Below are 1,659 nucleotides of genomic sequence, written 5' to 3' on the forward strand. Positions count from 1 at the left end.
ATTTCACACGTAAAGCATTTGGCACACAGCCTGGTACATAGTAAGTGTCTAATTTTATATGAGAATGAAAATGATCTATAACAAAATATAAAATTAAAATAAAAATCACATCTTTTTTTTTAACAGTGCTGGGGATGGAACTCAATGCCTCATGCTTGCTGAGCTACACTGCCAGCCCTATTTCTAATTTTTAAGTGGTTAAGTTGTAGAGCAGAAAACGTGAAATACGAGAATTACAGTTATCATTCATTGAACCTCTATCATGAGCCAAACATAGTACCAGATACTTTATCTTTTCCTAATGTTCACATTATGTCTGGTATCATTATCTCTTTTTTTATAAATGAGGAAACAGAAGATCTGAAGGTCAGAGAGGTTGCAAGTAACTCAATAACCCAATCTCTGCTTATTATGCTATATTGCCTGTAAGAATTGTGATGAAATCAAATTAAACTGTAAATAAAATTAATGTGATATTTTAAACAGCAAAACCAATTACTAACTTCCATATCATACCTGTCAGATGTCATGGAACTTCTGTTTGGATATTCCCGAGGGTGAGGAGCTTACTCTCTCAGAGGCAGTACAGTTCAACTTGCAGTGTTCTCCTTTATTTAAGTGATGCATGCTCTAATGATTGATTTGCAGCACCAAAAAAGAGGAATTGCCTTCTGTTTCAGTAGCATGTCAACAACTTTCACAGTGTGATTAACTTGCAGTCCTGCTTTGGCATCATGGCTCTTAGAGTACCATGTGGACCCTGGTCTTAAAGAACCCACTGGATTGAACAAAAAGCAAAAATGGAAGACTCGGCCACTCTCCACCCCCCTGTGGTGTCATAGCTTTTCTGGATTTGTGACACTTACTACTGTTCCATAAGACTCTGAAGGGCTTTTCAAAGTTAGAGAAATGAATGATTACTTTGGAGAAGGGTTAGAAAATTATTAAGAGTAATTCATTAAAATGATAACATGGTGGCTTGAAGAAGTTAAGTCATTCATTTCGGATCAGCAACATAAATGACCAAAATATCAACATGATATTTTGCTCAGTAAAGCATGAGCAGTAAAAGTATTACATTTTTTAGTTACTGTTATATACTCTCCTTTAAATAATTGAGTACTATACATAGATACTCAAATATATTCACCAAATAAACCAGGAAAGTCCCCTCTCTTCTCTCTCTCAAATGAGAAGTAACCTTTATTTTCTTGAAGGCCTAAGATCCCTTGAGGCTGGGAAAAACCACATCAGGGTTCCCTTGAAGGTCATATCCCTCAAAATATTTATTTGTTGTTTTAAAAATATAACAAAAAAGCAAAGAAACCAATTAAAATGAAGAAAGAGAAATGACAAAAACACATGAAAAAAATACCCAACACCATTAGCCATTAGAGAGATGCATTCTAAAAATGAAAGATATCATGATACACTCACCAGAGTGGCTATAATCAAAGACACTGACAGTTCTAAGGGTTGGTAAGGACGTAGAACTGGAACTCTTGAATAATGCTGGTAAGAACACAAAATGGTACCACCACTTTGGAAATGGCTTTTTATAAAGTTCAACCCAAAGTTACTAATAAATCCTTCAATCCCACTCCTAGGTATTTAACCCAGAGAAATAAAAGCATATGTACACACTAAAACTAGAACGTG

This window comes from Ictidomys tridecemlineatus, chromosome 7 (genome assembly GCF_052094955.1).
Source record: "Ictidomys tridecemlineatus isolate mIctTri1 chromosome 7, mIctTri1.hap1, whole genome shotgun sequence".
NCBI lineage: Eukaryota > Metazoa > Chordata > Mammalia > Rodentia > Sciuridae > Ictidomys > Ictidomys tridecemlineatus.